This window comes from Tamandua tetradactyla, chromosome 15 (genome assembly GCF_023851605.1).
Source record: "Tamandua tetradactyla isolate mTamTet1 chromosome 15, mTamTet1.pri, whole genome shotgun sequence".
Taxonomy (NCBI): domain Eukaryota; kingdom Metazoa; phylum Chordata; class Mammalia; order Pilosa; family Myrmecophagidae; genus Tamandua; species Tamandua tetradactyla.
Genome location: NC_135341.1, coordinates 36,851,063 through 36,872,534, shown reverse-complemented (window position 1 = coordinate 36,872,534; position 21,472 = coordinate 36,851,063). Strand labels below are relative to the sequence as shown.

The 21,472-nt window shown below is 38.5% G+C and overlaps 1 protein-coding gene across 1 annotated transcript in view; it reads right to left on the bottom strand.

Annotated features, from left to right (window-relative positions):
* The window catches only part of RHOA (ras homolog family member A), an 87,660-nt gene that overhangs the window by 29,611 nt on the left and 36,577 nt on the right, over nt 1–21,472 (bottom strand). The gene's annotated exons all lie outside the window — the stretch shown is intronic.

Sequence of the window (21,472 nt, the reverse complement as noted above, 5' to 3'; positions counted from 1 at the left end):
GATGGAATTGTTGATCCCACTGTGCCAGGGCTGGATTCATCCCTGGGAGTCATCGCCCATGGTGCCACGGAAATTTTTACCCCTGGATGTCATGTCCCACGTAGGGAGGAGAGCAATGATTTCACTTGCAGAGCTGGACTTGAAAAGAGTGAGGCCACATCTGAGTAACAATAGAGGTCTTCCAAAAATAACTCTTAGGCATGCCTATAAGCAGTCTAAGCTTCTCCACTACGAATATAAGCATCACAAGAATAAGCCTCAGGATCGAGGGCATGGCCCTACTCCTGTGTTTTGAATTGCACTTAAATTTATTATTAATTTAATAAGTGAATTAGAACTAACAGACATATATAAGGTCGTTATAGTCCAAAACACCAGGATATACATTCTTCTCTAGTGCTCATGGAACATTCTCCAGGATAGATCATATGCTGAGGCATAAAACAGGTCTTTATAAATGTAAAAACACTGAACTTATTCAAAACACTTTTTCTGATCACAACGGAATAGGAAATCAATAACCACCAAACAAGAACTTTCACAAATACATGGAGATTAAATAACACACTCTTAAAGAATCAGTGGGTCAAAGAAGAAATTGCTAGAGAAATCAGTAGCTATCTGGAGACAAATGAAAACAAGAATACAACATATCAGAACTTATGGGATGCAGCAAAGGCTGTTGTGCTGGTTTGAAAGGATATATGCCCCCTAAGAAAAGCCATGTTTTGATATAAATCCCATTTCTTAAAGGTAGAATAGTCTCTATTCAATGCTGTGTATTTGGAACTGTGATGGGATCATCTCCCTGGTTGATGAGATTTAGTTAAGAACGGTTGTTAAACTGGATTAGGGGATGACATGTCTCCACCCATCTGAGTGGGTCTTGATTAGTTTCTGAAGTCCTATAAAAGAGGAAACATTTTGGAGAATGAGAGACTCAGAGAGAGCAGAGAATGCTGCAGTACCTTGAAGCAGAGTCCACCAGCCAGCAACCTTTGGAGATGAAGAAGGGGAATGCCTCCCGGGGAGCTTCATGAAACCAGAAGCCAGGAGAGTAAGCTAGCAGATGATGCCGTGTCTGCCATGTGCCCTTCCAGCTGAGAGAGAAGCCCTGACTGCGTTCGCCATGTGCCTTTCCAGATGAGAGAGAAACCCTGAACTTCATCAGCCTTCTTGAACCAAGGTATCTTTCCCTAGATGCCTTTGATTGGACATTACTATAGCCTTGTTGTAATTGGGACATTTTCTCGGCCTTAGAACTGTAAACTTGCAACTCATTAAATTCTCCCCTTTAAAAGCCATTCCATTTCTGGTGTATTGCATTCCGGCAGCTAGCAAACTAGAACAGCTGTGCTGAGAGGGAAATTCATTGCCCTAAAATCTCTACATTAAAAAAGAAAGCAAAGGACTTCCGGAGAAGATGGTGGCTTAGTAAGACGCGCGGGTCTTAGTTCCTCCTCCAGAACAGCAACTAAAGAAACAGAAACAATATGAAACAGCTCCCAGAGCCATGACAGAGACCAAAAAGACAGCGTACCCCATTCTGGAATGGCTGAACGGGCAGGGAGAAACCGCTGCGGTGAGATACCCAAGGGGCGTGCGTTTTCCCGACCAGGGCGGCTGGTGACTGGGGTCCCATCCACGCACGTGGCTCCCTGGTCTGACTGGGAAAGTTGGATAGCGGGGCCCTCCCGCCACGCTTGGCGTCTCGGGCCAGCTGGGCAATTTGGACCGGCACTCCCCCAAGCTGTGGCGGCCGGCGACACCCCCACAACGCGCGGTTTCCCGGGCCGACTGTGAGATTCGGATTGGCAAGTTAAAGGAGCCACAGCATCTTTTACTGGTGGGACCCGCAGACAGATGAGCGCCACGAGCGCCACCTACTGGGCAGGAAAAGAAAAACAGAGCCCAGAGATTTCACAGAAAAAGCTTTCAGCTGGGTCCCACACCCAGGGAAATCTGATCAAATGCCCAGACACCAGCAGAAAATAATGGATGACGCTCGGAAAATTGAAGATATGGCCCAGTCAAAGGAACAAACCAATAGTTCAAATGAGATACAGGAGCTGAGACAACTAATGCTGAATATACGAACAGAAATGGAAAAACTCTTCAAAAACCAAATCAATAAATTGAGGGAGGACATGAAGAAGACATGGGCTGAACAAAAAGAAGAAATAGAAAATCTGAAAAAACAAATCACAGAACTTGTGGGAGTGAAGGACAAAGAAGAAAAAATGGAAAAAACAATGGATACCTACAATGGTAGATCTAAAGAGACAGAAGCTACAATTAGTGAACTGGAGGATGGAACATCTGAATTCCAAAAAGAAACAGAAACTATAGGAAAAAGAATGGAAAAACTTGAGCAGGGGATCAGGGAACTGAATGACAACATGAAGCGCACAAATATACGTGTTGTGGGTGTCCCAGAAGGAGAAGAGAAGGGAAAAGGAGGAGAAAAACTAATGGAAGAAATTATCACTGAAAATTTCCCAACTTTTATGAAAGACCTAAATTTACAGATCCAAGAAGTGCAGCGCACCCCAAAGAGAATAGACCCAAATAGGCGTTCTCCAAGACACTTACTAGTTAGAATGTCAGAGGTCAAAGAGAAAGAGAGGATCTTGAAAGCAGCAAGAGAAAAACAATCTGTCACATACAAGGGAAACCCAATAAAACTATGTGTAGATTTCTCAGCAGAAACCATGGAAGCTAGAAGACAGTGGGATGATATATTTAAATTACTAAAAGAGAAAAACTGCCAACCAAGACTTCTATACCCAGCAAAATTGTCCTTCAAAAATGAAGGACCAACAACACATTAAAAGAATTATACATCATGACCAAGTAGGATTCATCCCAGGTATGCAAGGATGGTTCAACATAAGAAAATCAATTAATGTAATACACCATATCAACAAATCAAAGCAGAAAAATCACATGATCATCTCAATTGATGCAGAGAAGGCATTTGACAAGATTCAACATCCTTTCCTGTTGAAAACACTTCAAAGGATAGGAATACAAGGGAACTTCCTTAAAATGATAGAGGGAATATATGAAAAACCCACAGCTAATATCATCCTCAATGGGGAAAAATTGAAAACTTTCCCCCTAAGATCAGGAACAAGACAAGGATGTCCACTATCACCACTATTATTCAACATTGTGTTGGAGGTTCTAGCCAGAGCAATTAGACAAGAAAAAGAAATACAAGGCATCAAAATTGGAAAGGAAGAAGTAAAACTATCACTGTTTGCAGACGATATGATACTATACATCGAAAACCCGGAAAAATCCACAACAAAACTACTAGAGCTAATAAATGAGTACAGCAAAGTAGCAGGTTACAAGATCAACATTCAAAAATCTGTAGCATTTCTATACACTAGCAATGAACAAGCAGAGGGGGAAATCAAGAAACGAATCCCATTTACAATTGCAACTAAAAGAATAAAATACCTAGGAATAAATTTAACTAAAGTGGCAAAAAACCTATATAAAGAAAACTACAAAAAACTGTTAAAAGAAATCACAGAAGACCTAAATAGATGGAAGGGCACACCGTGTTCATGGATTGGAAGACTAAATATAGTTAAGATATCAATCCTACCTAAATTGATTTACAGATTCAATGCAATACCAATCAAAATCCCAACAACTTATTTTTCAGAAATAGAAAAACCAATAAGCAAATTTATCTGGAAGGGCAGGGTGCCCCGAATTGCTAAAAACATCTTGAGGAAAAAAAAACGAAGCTGGAGGTCTTGCACTGCCTGACTTTAAGGCATATTATGAAGCCACAGTGGTCAAAACAGCATGGTATTGGCATAAAGATAGATATATCGACCAATGGAATCGAATAGAGTGCTCAGATATAGACCCTCTCATCTATGGACATTTGATCTTTGATAAGGCAGTCAAGCCAACTCACCTGGGACAGAACAGTCTCTTCAATAAATGGTGCCTAGAGAACTGGATATCCATATGCAAAAGAATGAAAGAAGACCCATATCTCACACCCTACACAAAAGTTAACTCAAAATGGATCAAAGATCTAAACATCAGGTCTAAGACCATAAAACAGTTAGAGGAAAATGTAGGGAGATATCTTATAAATCTTAAAATTGGAGGCAGTTTTATGGACCTTAAACCTAAAGCAAGAGCACTGAAGAAGGAAATAAATAAATGGGAACTCCTCAAAATTAACACTTTTGTGCATCAAAGAACTTCATCAAGAAAGTAGAAAGACAGTCTACACAATGGGAGACAATATTTGGAAATGACATATCAGATAAAGGTCTAGTATCCAGAATTTATAAAGAGATTGTTCAACTCAACAAGAAAAAGACAGCAAACCCAATTACAAAATGGGAAAAAGACTTGAATAGACACCTCTCAGAGGAGGAAATACAAATGGCCAAAAGGCACATGAAGAGATGCTCAATGTCCCTGGCCATTAGAGAAATGCAAATCAAAACCACAATGAGATATCATCTCACACCCACCAGAATGGCCATTATCAACAAAACAGAAAATGACAAGTGCTGGAGAGGATGCGGTGAAAGAGGCACACTTATCCACTGTTGGTGGGAATGTCAAATGGTGCAACCACTGTGGAAGGCAGTTTGACGGTTCCTCAAAAAGCTGAATATAGAATTGCCATACCACCCAGCAATACCATTGCTAGGTATCTACTCAAAGGACTTAAGGGCAAAGACACAAACAGGCATTTGCACACCAATGTTTATAGCAGCGTTATTTACAATTGCAAAGAGATGGAAACAGCCAAAATGTCCATCAACAGATGAGTGGCTAAACAAACTGTGGTATATACATACGATGGAATATTATGCAGCTTTAAGACAGAATAAACTTATGAAACATGTAATAACATGGATGGACCTAGAGAACATTATGCTGAGTGAGTCCATCCAAAAACTAAAGGACAAATACTGTATGGTCCCACTGATGTGAACCGACATTCGAGAATAAACTTGGAATATGTCATTGGTAACAGAGTCCAGCAGGAGTTAGAAACAGGGTAAGATAATGGGTAATTGGAGCTGATGGGATACAGACTGTGCAACAGGACTAGATACAAAAACTCAAATGGACAGCACAATAATACCTAATTGTAAAGTAATCATGTAAAAACACTGAATGAAGTTGCATCTGAGCTATAGGTTTTTGTTTTGTTTTGTTTTGTTCTTACTATTATTACTTTTATTTTTTTTCTCTATATTAACATTCTATATCTTTTTCGGTTGTGTTGCTAGTTCTTCTAAACCGATGCAAATGTACTAAGAAACGATGATCATGCATCTATGTGATGATGTTAAGAATTACTGATTGCATATGTAGAATGGTATGATTTCTAAATGTTGGGTTAATTTTTTTCCGTTAATTAATAAAAAAAAAAAAGGAGAAATTAAAACATTTATAGACAAAAAATCACTGAGAGAATTTGTGACCAAGAGACCAGCTCTGCAAGAAGTACTAAAGGGAGCACTAGAATCAGATACGAAAAGACAGAAGAGAGAGGTATGGAGTAAAGTGTAGAAAGAAGGAAAATCAGATATGATATATATAATACGAAAGCCAAAATGGTAGAGGAAAATATTATCCAAACAGTAATAACACTAAAAGTTAATGGACTGAATTTCCCAATCAAAAGACATAGACTGGCAGAATGGATTACGACCCAGCAATACCACTGCTAGGTATCTACTCAAAGGACTTAAGGGCAAAGACACAGACGGACATTTGCACACCAGTGTTTATAGCAGCATTATCTACAACTGCAAAGAAATGGAAACAGCCAAAATATCCATCAACAAACGAGTGGCTAAACAAACTGTGGCATATACCTACGATGGAATATTATGTAGCTTTAAGACAGACTAAACTTATGAAGCATGTAATAACATGGATGGACCTAGAGAACATTATGCTGAGTGAGTCTAGCCAAAAACTAAAGGACAAATACTGTATGGTCCCACTGATGTGAACCGACATTCAAGAATCAGCTTGGAATATATCATTGGTAACAGAGACCAGCAGGAGTTAGAAACAGGGTAAGATAATGCGTAATTGGAGCTGAAGGGATACAGACTGTGCAACAGGACTAGATACAAAAACTCAAAAATGGACAGCACAATAATACCTAAGTGTAATGTAACTATGTTGGAACACTGAATGAAGCTGCACCTGAAATATAGTTTTTTGTTTGTTTGTTTGTTTGTATCTTTTGTTTTTTTCTTTTTTCTTTATATATATATATTTTTTATTAGTATTATTATTTTAATTCTCTTCTCTATATTAACATTCTATATCTTTTTCTGCTGTTTTGCTAGTTCTTTTCCTAAATCGATGCAAATGTACTAAGAAATGATGATCATACATCTATGTGATGATACTAAGAATTACTGAGTGCATGTGTAGAATGGAATGATTTCTAAATGTTGTGTTAATTTTTCTTTTTATTGATTAATAAAAAAAAAAGAAAGCAAAAATTGAGGACTGAGCTCCTCACCTAGAGGAACTTGAGAAAGTACAGCAAACTAACCCCAAAGCAAATAGAAGAAGAGAAATAACAAAGATTAAAGCAGAGATAAATGAATGGGAGAACAAAAGAACAATAGAAAGAATCAATAAAACCCAAAATTAATTCTTTGAGAAAATCAATAAAATCAATCATTAGCAAGGCTGACAGAAAAAAAAAGAATACAAATAAGCAAAATGAGAAATGACGTGGGGGGTCATGACCACAGACTATGAAGAAATTTTAAAAAACGGTAAGAGGATACTATGAACAAGTATATGCCAACAAACTAGAAACTTTTGAAAAAAGCTTTAGTAACACCAGAATCGACAGAACCTCAGGGAAGCTGTTGAAGAGAAAGCTAGCAGATCTCGCCATGTACCTTTTCAGCTGAGAAAGAAACCTGAATGTCACTGGCCTTCTTGAACCAAGGTATCTTTCCCTGGATGCCTTAAATGAGTCATTTTTATAGCCTTGCTTTAATTTGGACATTTTCACATCATTAAAACTGCAAACTTGCAACTTAATAAATGCCCCTTTTTAAAAGTCATTGTTTTTCTGGTATATTGCATTCCAGCTTATAAACTAGAACAGTTGGGATATGAGAAATCTCAATTCTATGCATGATTTTTCTATAAATTTACAACAACTAATTAAAAAATATAAAGTACTATTCATGTATTTAAAAATTAAATAAATTTTTTAAAAAGAAGCTATTATTCTGGAAATAATCACCCAACTCCACATGAGGAAGGCTGTCTGTTCTTAGTTCCCTCCCCTGAACAGCACTAGGCAAGAATGCTTTTTCTGTAATATGTAAATCCCTCTCAGAGTAGTCTTTGCAGGCACAGATAATGAAGCATGTTCCAAGGCACATGCTTCACCCGCCCCATAGGAGTTCTGGGTTTTTGGAGGACAACCACAGCAACTATACCATATACCACCTCAGTGCCAAGGTCTGAAAGTGATTCCTACCACTAACCAAATGTTGGTAATGGCTCTTGACTCCATTTCCAGCTCATCGTATTAGCCAACATATACAACTTCTTCAGAAAACACCCTGTGCTGACCATTCTTCTGGTCCCTCTTGAATAATGACACAAGTATAAAAGGATAGCTAGCATAAGGACTCCATTACCACTGGCTTGTGTTGTGTTATGATACAGATGGTGTCAAAAGTTTCAGTCTGCTATACAGATCCTAAACATATTGGCTGTGTGGACTTTCATGAGCCACCATGATTCCTTACTTTGGTGGATTGCAATGTACTACTTATGAACACTTTAATACTTAATTTATTTTGAGAGGTATAATTATCGTTCCCATTTCACAGATAGGGAAAGAGGCCGAGTTATATTTTACTGTGTGTTAGACCAGTTTGTCATTAATATACATTTCATTTTCAAACTGAAAAAACTGTTCTGGCAGAAGATACCAAGTTCCCAGACTGTTTTTAGAGAGGCCACAGCAATATAACTTGTGAAATTGGCATTACCTAAGAGGAATACAAATAAATCATATTCAAATTTTATTAGCTTAAACTTGTGCCAGGAATCAGATCAACTAGGCCAACTTACTCAGCAAACATGTCACGAAAACCCTGAACCTACTGACACCCAATGAAAGGCACATGGAACATCTAACTGGCCACACAGGGAAGGAAGGGGTCATATGTGGAAAGCACACTGCTACTCTATTAAAGAATACATAACAACGTGCGACATGATCCCAGGGATGGGCCTGGCTCTGGCACCGGGATGGAGAATGCCTTCTGAACCAAAAAGGAGAAAAGAAATGTAACAAAATAAAGTATCAGTGACCAGGAGAGTTCAAATGGCCTCGAGAGGCTATTCTGGAGACTACTCTAATGCAAACTTAAGCTAGATATTGCTAATTGCCACAGTCTGCCAACCCCCAACCAAGAGCATTCCTGTTAACCCTAAAGAACACTCTTCGTAAGATTCTACAAAAGTTTCATGCACTAAGTTTACTCTTCAGAAACCTGAAGCCTTCAGATAGTTCCTAAGCCAGGTAAGTCCTGAAACAGAAGTGCCAGTCTCTCGAAGAACATCAACGAGTTCCATCCCCCATCCCATACTGTCACCACCTCTTTTCAACTAAAAAAGTTAGAAGACGCACAGCTCAAGACTCCCTTAAAGACTGGGAGAAGGACCAAAGGAAAAGGAGGAGTTATAAAAGAGAAGTTAAGATATAACAAATGAACATGCCTACTCAATCATGATATTGATATTTCTGCTTAGTCTCCAGTATCTTGAAGCAGCTAGAAGGAAAAACCTGAAACTCTGGAACTGTAACCCAGTACATTTTAACCTCACTATTAAAATGTACTTTAAAACTTATTGTGGGCGGGCCATGGTGGCTCAGCAGGCAGAGTTTTCGCCTGTCATGCCGACGACCCAGGTTCAATTCCCAGGACCTGCCAATGCAAACAAACAAACAAACAAACAAACAAACTTATTGCTTTTTGTGTAGATAAATCTCATAATAGCTGCATGTGAGAATGATAGAGGGAGGAGGGCTGCGGACATAGATGAAATCAGAAAGAAAGATAGATGGTAAAGATTGAGATGGTATAATCTAGGAATGCCTAGAGTGTATAATGATGGTGAAATGTACAATGTACAAATTTTTAAAATGTTTTTGCATGAGGAAGAACAAAGGAATGTCATTATTGCAGGGTGCTGAAAATAGATGATAATTAATACTTTAAAATGTCACCTTATGTGTGAGACTAAAGCAAAAAATGTTTATTTGTTACAAAATTTATATTTTCACTAGAGCATTTCCTAATATAACTCATGTAGATAGTTTGATTGAATGCCATAAGTACTTGGAATCTCATGTAGGACATGAGATTTTGTTGGTTTGTCCAGAGTGATGCCCCGATGAATCCCAGAGTGATTTGATCAGTGACTGGAAAAGTATTTGCAAGCCCCCTTCGGGGAATGGTGAGAGTGGGGAGAAACTCAACTTCCCCAAGTTGAATTCTTGATATCCTCACAAGCAGTGTGGACAACCAAAGTTATAGGCTGAGCCCCCAGTCTTGGGGTTCGTTCATATGAAACTTAACCCCACAAGGAATAGGTCAAGTCTACTTAAAATTTAGGCCTAAGAGTCACCCCTAAGAGAGCCTCTTTTGTTGCTCAGATGGAGAGAGAGAGATGTGGCCTCTCTCTCCAGCCAACATGACGAGCAGTCTCACCATCCTCCCCCTCTCTGTGTGGGACATGACTCCCAGGGGTGTGGAACTTCCTGGCAATGTGGGACAGAGATCCTGGAATGAGCTGAGACTCAGCATCAAGGGATTGAGAAAAACCCTAGAATGAGCTGAGAATTAACATCAAGGGATTGAGAGAACCTTCTCGACCAAAGGGGGAAGAGTGAAAGGAGACTAAGTGTCAATGGCTGAGAGATTCCAAACAGAGTTGAGAGGTTATCCTGGAGGTTATTCTTATGCATTAAATAGGTATCACCTTGTTGTTCAAGATGTGGAGGAGAGGCTGCAGGGAACTGCCAGAAGGTGTGGAGCTGTGTTCCAGTAGCCATGTTTCTTGATGATGATTGAACAATGATATAGCTTTCACAATGAGACTCTGTGAATGTGAAAACCTTGTGTCTGATGCTCCTTTTAGCTACTATATCAACAGAAGAGTAGAACATACGGAATAAAAATAAATAATAGGGGGAACAAATGTTAAAATCAATTTAGTTTGAAATACTAGTGGTAAATGAAAGTGAGGGGTAAGGGGTATGCTATGTATAATCTTTTTTTTTCTCTGTTATCATTTTATTTCTTTTTCTGTTGTCTTTTTATTTCTTCTTCTAAATCGATGCAAATGTTCTAAGAAATGATGAATATGCAACTATGTGATGATATTAAGAATTACTGATTGTATATGTAGAATGGAATGATATCTTAATGTTTTGTATGTTAATTTTTTAATTAATAAAAGTTTTTAAAAAATCTCATAATAAAAAATGTAAAAAAAAAAAAAAAAGGACACATAAGCTGTTATATAGTGATAAAATTAGAACTCTATGGATCTTAAATGACAGACTCCCAAATTCAGGAGAAATTGGGTTGACTGAATATAAAACTTAAAACTTTGATTCAAAGCTGGTCGCTTTGGTAATTAGCCCAAATTTGTCTCAAATTAAAGTACTCAACTGACAAAATTCTGTTAATTAATGTATCATCAACTTTAAGCCACTAGGGATACCATTAACTAATCATCTTCAACTCCAAAAGCCTCACAGAACTAATTTCAAAATGCTTCAAACAGGTGAGCCATAGGAGTAATGACCCCCAACTGGCCCAGGTTAATTTAAGGTCTCTGGGAAAATGGGACTGTGAAGAGAAAACGTGCAACTTTCATCTCCTCTATCTACACAGCTACTGAAGTGCACTGAGAAAATAATTTGACAACAATTGTTCAATATTATTAGTAGCCTTTAGGCACCAATGGATTTCCTAAAAGCCTAAAAATGAGGAAATTAACTTTCAAACACACATTTTATTTTTTTCCCTCAGGTGTGGTATATGCCAAAAAAGAGCTGGAAATACTAGCTTTACTGGTCAAACATCTCAGAACACAATCTACAACATAAGTTCCCTCAAAATAAAGCAACATAAGTTCTTATTATAAGGATCCTAGCCCAAGAACCAGGATTCAAACATTTCTTGCTGGAAAATTCTACAGGCAGCCATCAAAGTACCAGCAAGATATCAGCTCAGTCAAGCCACAACCTAGGGTTTTTCAAGCTGCTGGCAGGAGCCCAGACATGGTGGTAGCAATGCCCCAGTACTATCTATGGCAGCCAAATTCCGCTACAGCCCTAACAGGAAGTCAAAGAACTCTGATGTCAACACAGGCAATTTGGTTCTGAGATAGGGAGCTTTAGCTCATGGCTCAAGTTCAATTTCTAGCCTCAAATTTATGGCCTCTCAACCCTGTCTGTCCTGGTGATATTCATGTATGGTGGAGGACTTGGCCCCAAAACAAGTGTGCCCAGCCATTAAAAACAATTTAGGCTGTTCCAGAGCTCTTTTGCTTTACCAAATCACCCATGTGATGACACTTTATGATCATACAAATGGGGTTAGGCTGAAGCCCGAATATAAACTAGTGACATAGTAATCCTGAAAAAAAATTATTTTGCAATAATGAACTGACAGTCTACAGCAAAAGGAAAAATTACTTTCTTAGGTGGAATCAAAGATAAAATCAGCCAGTGCTTATTTCAAAAAGGGACCCCTGCTCCCCAAGTCAACCCTTACAATAAAAATTCCAATTCTCAGTGATCCTCTCAGCTAGGTGTGAGGAAAATCCAAAAAGATTGTACTTATAATACATATGTGAATAACAATCCCAATCCTTCCAGTTGCACTTGAATTTAAAAAGAGATGATACCTAAATAAAAGGCATTATTTATGGTTTATAAAGCAATAAAAGCAAAATAAATTGCTGAAGGGATAGCATTTAGTGAATTAAACAATACTTATTTTCCAATAGGTGTACATTTATACAAGAACTGAAAAAGAAACTGATTGTTTTAGGGTACAACAAAGCAGATTTACATTCAATAATCAATTAGTAGAAATGCAAGAAAGTTTCTATGTGATCCCACATCTGGAATGATAAGAAACAAAAATACTTGATCATAAAACAAAATTTTTTAGAGCTTAGTGCTATTAAGTTTATAGAAGCACAAACACCAAAGTACTTTAAGTAAAAGCGCTAATTTTAAGGGAAAAAATATGTTTCCTATTCTTGGCAAAAATCTTTAATTTTTTCCAGTTATAGCGAGGATATTGACAATACAGTCAAGCTACAGAACATTTCCATCACCACAAGGATCCCTGCTATTGACCTTTTACAGCCACACCTACTTCTGTCCTATTTTCACCCCCTTCTAAATCCCTGGCAACCACTAATCTGTTATCCATTTTTATCATCTTGTCATTTCAAGAACGTTATACAAATGGTATCATACAGTACACAACCTTTTGGCGTTGTATATTTTTCACTCAGCACAGTTTTTTGCAGATTCATTCGGGTTGCTGTGTGTATCAATAGTTCCTTCCCTTTTATTGCTGAGAAGTATTCTATGATACGGATGTACCAGTTTGTTTAACCATTTGAAGGCAAATATGGATACTTTATTGTGAATATCATGCACAGGTTTTTATGTTCTCATTTCTCTAGGATAAATTCCCAGAAGTGCAGTTGCTAGATTGTATGGTAAAAAGCATGTTTAATCTAAGAAACTGCTAAAATGTTTTCCAGAATAGCCATATATCTTATATTACCACCAACAATGTATCAATAATCCAGTTTCTTTGCATTCTTGACAATAGGTGGTGTTGTCACTATATGTATCCCAGTAAAGTCATGCACTTTAAATCCACCCCCCTCCAAAAAAAGAGCTGAAACACAATTTGTAACTGTTATTTCTAAATTCTGAGATACTAAGCTGTTTGTTTATAACTTAGTCATTCCCAGAAACTTTGGGTATGTATTTGACACCTGAGACTCAGAATTCGAGCTCTGAAGCTATGAAAGCCAGCAGTACTCCATACAGAAACTTTCCAAAAAGTTAAAAAAGGGATCTGACTTCAAGTAGCAATATGAATGAAGGTGATCTGAACAGGACTAAGGTAAATCAGAACACAGATTAAAGGATGTTATCAACTATATTCTAAAACTTCAATTTCTGTGTAAAACCAAAGGGTGTGATGTTAATTTGGTGAAAATTCTTATTTCGGGTAGTGAATTTCCTAATTTAACTTGTATGGTCAGTTTAGCTGAAACAATAAGTACACGGAATCTTAAATAGGGCATGAGACTTTGTCGGTTGGTCCAGGTTAGTATGATGCCCCGATATATTTCAGAGTAATCTGGACAGTGTATAAAGAAGTATTTTCAAGGTCCCCTTGGGGCACTCAGGAGGAAGGAGGAAATATTCAACTTTCCCATTTGGAGAATTTCTGATATTCTCACAGACAGTGGAGATAACCAAATCAATAGGCTGAGCCCACGAGCTTGGGGTTTGCCCCTATGAAACTTATTCCTGCGCAAAGGACAGGTTAAGCTTACTTAAAATTAGGCCTGAGTCACCCCCAGAGAACCTCTTTTGTTGCTCTGATGTGGCCTCTCTCTCTAAGCCGATGTGGCAAATGAACTCACTGCCCTCCCCCACTACATGGGATATAACTCCTAGGGGTATAAATCTCCCTGGCAACATATGGGGCAGAACGCCTGGGATAAACCGAGACCCAGCATCAAGGAATTGAGAAAACCTTCTTGACCAAAAGGGGGAGGAGAGAAATGAAATAAAGTTTCACTGGCTGTGAGATTTCAAACAGAGTCAAGAGGTTATCCTGGAGGTTATTCTTACGCATTATACAGATATCCCTTTTTAGTATATAGTGTATTGGAGTGGCAGAGGGAAGTACCTGAAGCTGCTGAACTGTATTCCAGTAGCCTTGATTCTTAAAGACGGCTGTATGGCATTATGGTTTTTGCAATGTGACTGGGTGATTGTGAAAACCTTGTGTCTGATGCTCCTTTTGTCTACGGTATGGACAGATGAGTAAAAAATATGAATAAAAAAATAATAATGGGGGAGGGGGACAAAGGGTAAAATAAATTGGGCGGATGAAAATGCTGGTGGTTAATGGGAAGAAGGGGTAGGGGGTATGGTATATATGAGTTTTTCTTCTTTCTTTTTGTTTTTTTTTCTGGAGTAACACAAATGTTCTGAAAGATGATCATGGTGATGAATACATAACAATGGGATGATACTGTGAGCAAATGATTGTATACCATGTATGGAATGTCTATATGATAAGATTTATCAATAAAAATACTAAAAAAAAAAAAAGAAGAAGAAAAGAGGGAGCTATCAAGTTACAAAAAGACATGGAAGAACCTTAAATGCATAATACTAAGTGAAAGAAGCCAGTCTGGAAAAGTTACATATTGCGTAATTCCAACTATATGACATCCTGGAAAAGAAAAAACTACAGAGATAATAAAAAGGTCAGTGGCTTTCAGGAGTTCAGGGAGAGGTGGGCCACAATGGATAGATGCCACAAAGGGCACTGAAACTATTCTGTGTGATACAGTAATGCTGGATAACATGACATTGTATTTGTCAAAATCCACAGAACTGTGTAACAAAAAGAGTGAATCTTACTGTCAACTAGACTTTTGCTAAACATAATGCATCAATATTGGTTTATCAGTTGTAACAAACGTACCACAGTAATGCAAAATGTGAATAATAAAGGAAACTGTCAGGGGGTGTAAATTGTAATGCTCAATATATTCTGCACAATTTTCTGTATTATTGAAACATCTGCTGAAACATCTATTGCTCCCTTCAGTTTTGTCAGTGTCTGTCTCATGTACTTTGGAGCTCCTTGATTGGGAGCATAAACATTTATGATTGCTATTTCTTCTTGGTGAATTGTCCCTTTTATTAATGTATAGTGTCCTCCTTTGTCTCTTATGATGTCTTTACATTTAAACTCTGTTTTGTCTGATATTAGGATAGCCACTCCTGCTTTCTTTTGGTTACAACTTGTGCGGAACATCTTTTTCAGCTGGCAGAACTTCTTTTAGTATTTCTTGTAGGGCCAGTCTCTTGTTGACAAATTCTTTCAGCCTTTGCTTGTCTGTGAAAAATGTAATCTTCAGTTTGACAGACTGATTAGTGTGTCTTAGGAAAGGCCTATTTGGATTTATTCTATTTGGAGTTCGCTGTGCTTCTTTGATTTGCATATTTATGTCCTATATAAGGGTTGAGAAGTTTTCTCCCATTATTTCCTCAACTAATCTTCCTAGCCCTTTACTCCTCTCTGAGTCTCCCTCTGGGACAACAATGATTCTTATATTTGTGCACTTTGTTTTGTCCAACATTTCCTTCAGATTCAATTCAAATTTTTCCATCTTTTTGGTCACTTGCTGTTTTGAGTGTTCAGAATTGGTTGTCTTGGCCTCTAGTTCATGTATTCTTTCTTCTACCTCTTCAAATCTGCTGCTGTGTGTCTCTAGTATGTTTTTTATTTGGTCTGCGGCATCTTTAATCTCTGTGATATGTGCTATTGTTCTATTCATTCTTTCAAATTTCTCTTTATGCAGTTCCAGTGCCTTCTTGATCTCTACATCATTAGCCATCCCATTTACTTACTTAGTAGAGTTATGTGAACATCTTTGGTTGTTCCAACATCTGTGCCTCCTCTGGTATTTTAATTTGGTCACTAAGTTGGGCTATATTTGTCTGCATCATGATATGCTCAGTGATCTTCTGCTGTCTTCATAGCATGTAAATATCTTGATTGGTTTACCTTGGAAGTTGATTTCCTTCAGTAATCTGAAGCCTTGTATTGGCAGATTGGATATGGAGTAGAATGCAAGGTACGGCACAAAGTGTGGTAACACATTGCAAATGAAGGTACAGACACAAGTTAGGGATGCTACTCTGATGCCTGTGAGCATGGGAGCCCAGTGGCAGATAGGTGTTGTGGGTGCATGGGTCTTGGGTGCAGGGCCCTGGCATGCATTGGTTTAGGGCATAGGGTCCTTTCTGTGCATGGGGGCAGACGTGGCCCAGCTGCACAGGTTAGCACTTGCCCAGAGCTGGGGGGGATAACTGGGAGCCGTGTGCATGCACAGATCTGGGAGGGTCATAAACTGAGGTACACATACGCAGAGCTTGGGGATCAGGGTGGAGTTGCATGACTTTATGGGCTGGGGGGTAGGTATAGCCCGGGTATGGAGAAAAGCGCCTGTAGCCTTTACTATGCGCTGTTAACTGCCTGTAGGAGGCAGGAAAGGGGAGTGAGGGTTTGGGAGGGGCAGGGCGAGACTGCACTTTTGCTGGAGGGGTGGGGCAGGCGTGTGCATGCTTGGGGTGGGATTGTGGGGCAGGTACATGCACAAGGGGTTGGTGGAGTGGAGGGAGTGGGGGACAGGTGATGGGGTTCGGGTGCATGGAGTTTGGGGTTAGTCATGGGTCAAGGGGCTGTGCTGGTGAGGGTAGCGCTAGTTTCCATCTCTGTTGGGATACTCCTGAGGGCTCCAGTTCTCTGATTTTCAGTTTCTCCGCTTCTTAGTTTCTCAGCTTTTGCAACCAGGACTGCCCTATGTGGTGCAGAAAACTCCCAGGTCTTACACCCTGGAATCACTGTCTCAGTTGCCCTCCTTTCCCTTCTCCAGCTATTTCTTAGAGCAGGATTGAACTCAATCTATCCTATTCTGCCATCTTCACCCACCTGCCATTCACAATTTTCTATAAATCTAAAACTGCCCTAAAAATAAAGTCTATTAAAACCCCGAAAAAATAAAGAGCTGATAACATACCCAGTAGGTTATTCCTACATGAAAGATTACCCTTCCTCAACCAGTCCTCAACAATTACCCAACAATTTAGATGGTCTGTACATGGCAAGAAGGAGATACTTAAAAAAAAGGAAAATGGAATTCTCAAAAGGTCTTAAAATCTAGTGGAGATGCAAAACAAACAAAACCATGTTACAAAACACACGGAAGGAAATGTTGAGTAAAATTAAAAGAACAAATGCTCCAGAAGTTAATTTCTGGGATAAACTTATTGATGTAAAACTTACAAACATTGGAGTGCACAGCTGAGTGCGTTTTCACAGAGCAAGCACCCATGTAACCACCACCAAGGTCAAGAAATGGAACACAACCAGCAACCCAAAAGCTTCCCTAGTTCCTCCTTCCTAAATCACTCCTTGCCTGAAAGATGACAATTACTCTGATTTCCTTCACTATGACTTAGTTCTGCCTTGAGTTAAATTTCTTTGGATTTTGAATTTAGTTTGAGCCTGGCTTATTTTGTTTACAACGTTTCAGAGAGTCATCCAGTTAGTTGCAGTTAGTCCTTTTCACTGCTCTTAGTACTCTATTTGTTTACAGCACAAAGTATCCACCCTAGTACCCACCAATATTTGAGTACTTCTGCCTATTGGGAATACTGCTATGACAAATCCTACATGTTCTGGTACACTTACACATTTCTGTGGGTACTATCTAGCTTTAGTAGATAATATTAACAGATTTTCCAAAGTAGTTGTACACTTCTACCAGCAATGTGTAAGAGTTAAAGTTGCTTCCCAAACAACACTTTTTAAATTTTAGCTATAGGTGGATGTGTAGCAACATCTCACTGTGGTTTTAATTTGCATGTCTCTGTGGTTTTAATTTGCATGTCTCTGATCATTAACGACGCTGAACACCTCACCACGTGCTTACTGGCCATTTTAGAAAGCCTCTTCCATGACTAAAGATTACTTTGAACTCAGGAGTTCAACCCTACTGGGAAAAATAAGATGCACATAAAATACATACAAAAATGTAGACTGAGATTTTATAATAGAAGCCAAAAGAGTGGCAGCAAAGGTCAGGTTATCACTGGGAAGCAGATATAAAAGATCTCAGGCAAATGTTAAGACTCACTAAAAATTATGCTTAGGCAAATAATGGGAGGCCACTTCATTTGACCCTATCACAAAATTATACATATAGTAAACCAGAGGTTTTTAATCTTTAACATACATCAGAATCACCTGGAGGGCTATCTAATGCGAGATTAATGCACCCCACCCACAAAAGTTCTGATTCAACCTGTGGTCAATAAGAGGAAGGGGTATAGAGAGTATGGGATTATGGGTTTTCTTTTTATTTCTTTTTCTGGAGTGATGCAAATGTTCCAAAAATGATCATGATGATGAATACACAACTATATGATGATACTGTGAGCCACTGATTGTATATTTTGGATGGACTGCATGGTACATGAAAATATCTCAATAAAAATATTTTTTAAAAATAGTTCTGATTCAGTAGGTCTGTGCTGGAAGAATCTGCATTTTTAACAATTACCAGGCTGCTGCTGCTGCTGGTCTGAGGATTAAAGTAGACACATTAGGTTAATAACCAGTGCCTTACAACATATGCTTTTGGCCGAAAGAACAGTTATCTTTAATTTCCGATCCAATGTAATCTAAGAAAAATCTACAAGGCTGCTTATTATATGCTAAATGACCAGTTCACTGAATAGTGCAGAAGGATTTCCAGAAGCAATTTAGACAAACGTGTGCCAACAACATGATCACACAAACACAGGGAAATCGCTGAAGACTGCTAACAGAAACGGACAGAACTACACAGTAATTCACGGTTGAGGGGAGTGTAACCAGCAGCCACTTTAACAACTGAGAAATGTATGATGGCCACACCACCCCCACACTACAAAACCCTATCTACAGCAGACATCTTCAGTTAAACAAGACAGGCAGGGGGAGTGTGAGAAGGAGTATAAGTGGGCTATAGTCGCCAAAGAGAATCAATTAAATATGTAAAAAGAAGTGTGAAAAGGACTGGCCATCACTTATCAGTCTTTCTCTAGCATCACTACTTGAAAGCCACAGCCTTTGGTTGACATAATCAGTCCTCCATTAAGAGTAAATAGATTATATTGATATTTCTTTTGGTCTCTAGTGTCTAGGAGCAGCTAGAAGAAAAAATGAAAATTGTGGAACTGTAACCCATACCAAACTTCATAATCTGTTCTATAATTACTTGTTAAAATGTACTTAGTGAACTCACTGCCCTCCCTCCTCCGTGGGAAATGACTCCCAGGGGTATAAATCCTCCCAGGAGAAGTCTTCTTGACCAAAAGAGGGAAGAGACAAGTAAGACAAAATAAAGTTTTACTGGCCATGAGATTTCAAACAGAATCGAGAGGTTATCCTGGAGATTATTCTTATGCATTATATAGATATCCCTTTTTAGTTTATGGTGTATTGGAGTGGTTAGAGGGAAGTACCTGAAACGGTTGAACAGTGTTCCAATAGCCCTGATTCTTGAAGATGATTGTATAAATGTATAACTTTTACAATGTGACTGTGTGATTGTGAAAATCCTTTTATCCAGGGTATGGACAGATGAGTAAAAAATACGGATAAAAATAAATAAGTAACGGGCGGGCCGCGGTGGCTCAGCGGGCAAAGTGCTTGCCTGCTATGCCGGAGGACCTCGGTTCGATTCCCGGCCCCAGCCCATGTAACAAAAAACGGAAAAACAAAATACAATAAAAACAAGAAAATGTTTAAAGTTGTTTCCCTTTCTTCCTTCCTTCCTTCCTTCTATCCTTCCTTCCTTCTCTCTGTCTTTCCTTTAAAAAAAAAAAAAAAAAAAAATAAATAAATAAATAAATAAATAAGTAACAGGGAGGACACAGGGTAAAATAAATTGGGTAGATGGAAATACTAGTGGTCAATGAGAGGGAGGGGTTAGGTATATGATATGTATGAGTTTTTCTTTGTATTTCTTTTTCCGGAGTGATGCAAATGTTCTAAAAAGTGATCAAGAATACACAACTATGTGATGATATTGTGAACCATTGATTATACATTGTGTATGGAAGGCATGTGTGTGAAGATTTCTCAATAAAAATGTATTTTAAAAATATATACTTGGAAATTTCTTTTTCGTATATGTATCTCACAATTTAAAAAAATGTAAAAAAAAAAAAAAAAGCTACTGGAGGGAGTTTAAAGAGCTACAGCATCTCTTAAAGCAAAATCTGCCAATAAGTACATTTAAAATGTACATACCTTGTACCCTGGCAATTCCACATTATTCCGAAAAAACAATTGTACATGTTGCCAATTATGGGGGGTAAAAGAACATTCGCCACAATATTGTTTTTGTGCTTGTAAATGCACATAAAAGTGGAGGGACTAAATGTCCATTAATAAGGAAATGGTTAAATACATTATGGTACGTCTATTTAAAAAAAAGTAAATAAATTTAACATACTAGAACCAAGAGTTGATTTAAAAGCTACTCAAAAGTCTCTGACATTTGGTTCCACTGTTTTGCTCTGGTACATAAATAACATCCTATTAAAAATGTGTGCAAAAATATTATAAAAACGTAGAAAACAAACTGGAAAAGATATCAAATAAACATAACATATAGTCAATTAAGTATTTCCTAATATAACTTATGTGGACAGCTTAATCAAACACGACAGTACTTGGAACCTCGCATAGGGCATGAGATTTTGTAGGTTTGTCCAGAGTGACGCCAGATAAATTCCAGAGCGATTTGAACAGTGAATAGGGAACTATTTGCAGAGCCCCCTAGGGGGAATGGTGAGAAAGGAGGAAAATTCAACTTCCCCAAGTGGAGAATTCTTGATACTCTCACAGGCAGTGGGGACAGCCAAAGCAATAGGCCGAGCCTCCAATCTTGAGGTTTGTTCATATGAAACTTAATCCCGCAAAGGACAGGCTAAGCCTACTTAAAATAAAGCCTAAGAGTCGCCCCCAAGAGAACCTCTTCTGTTGCTCAGATGTGGCCTCTCTCTCGGCGGACACAGCAAGCAAACTCACTGCCCTCCCCCCTCTCTACATGGGACATGACTCCCAGGGGTGTGGACCTTCCTGGCGATGTGGGACAGAAATCCTAGAATGAGCTGGGACTCAGTATCAAGGGATTGAGAAAATCTTCTTAACCAAAAGGGGGAAGAGGGAAATGAGAGAAAATAAAGTATCAATGGCTGAGAGATTCCAAACACAGTCAAAGAGGTTATCCTGGAGGTTATTCTTACACATTGAATAGGTATCACCTGTTTAGTTAAGATATCACCTGTTTAGTTGGAGGGAAATGTCTGAAAATGTGGAGATGTGCTCTGGTGGCCATGTTTCTTGAAGATAATTGTATGATGATATGGCTGTCGCAGTGTGACTGTGTGGCTGTGAGGGCCTTCTGTCTGATGCTCCTTTTGTCTACCTTATCCACGGACAAGTAAAACATATGGATTAAAAATAAATAATAGGGGGAACAAATGTTAAAATAAATT